At 27.6% G+C, this 764-nt stretch overlaps 1 protein-coding gene across 1 annotated transcript in view; it reads right to left on the bottom strand.

Annotated features, from left to right (window-relative positions):
- LOC107623872 (trihelix transcription factor ASIL2) overlaps positions 1-764 on the bottom strand; it is a 3,631-nt gene that overhangs the window by 1,500 nt on the left and 1,367 nt on the right. The gene's annotated exons all lie outside the window — the stretch shown is intronic.

Here is a 764-nt window from a genome sequence, read left to right as displayed (position 1 = left end):
TATTTGTTTTTAGAATGAAAATAGCTAATTTTTTACTATATATATGTGTGAAAAATTTGTACAGTAAAAGTATATATAAATTTGCTCAAAAAAATTGGTGCAAAAAATTTGAGACACCTAATCTACAATCATTAATTGATTGTTGTTTATGCACACTTTTATTCTTTCTATTTTTTCTCTAGTGTCCCAAAGTAGACATCAAATTAAATGTATTAAAATAAAAAATAATTAACGGTAACAAAGTAAGTATTAACACAAAATACAAAAATTTGGGTGTCAAAAACAGTATCTCAATGTATTTTAAGTAGATACATGCATACAACATTCCTCTGTTTAGAACATAAGATAAGACAACGGTGGCACTGTGTCACATGTTCTGTGAGGTTGTAAAGTATATGTTCACAAAACAAATAGTAACTAGTTTTATAGCAGGCGCTATGCACAATAGAGGCTTTTTGCTAATATTTATTTATTACTAAATATTTTTGGAATTTTATAATGCATATCTAAGCATGTATAATGGAAAACTTGACTCAGCCAACAATGATGAGTCAATTTAATTATTGGAATATGACTTTTGGTCACTATATTCACTTACTGTGCTTGCAATACCTTTATATTAACGTTCTAAAGGGCATGGTTTTTTCACTTGCTTTCTGCAAATATTACGGTCTAAAATAACATATAAACTAACTAAAATTCGGTAAAATTACTAGCTATATCTAAACATAGAAGTTCAGAAATCCTATGTATATGGTCGGTGT

This window comes from Arachis ipaensis, chromosome B10 (assembly GCF_000816755.2).
Source record: "Arachis ipaensis cultivar K30076 chromosome B10, Araip1.1, whole genome shotgun sequence".
In the NCBI taxonomy this organism is placed as follows: Eukaryota; Viridiplantae; Streptophyta; class Magnoliopsida; order Fabales; family Fabaceae; genus Arachis; species Arachis ipaensis.
This window is presented reverse-complemented; position numbering and strand designations above follow the sequence as displayed.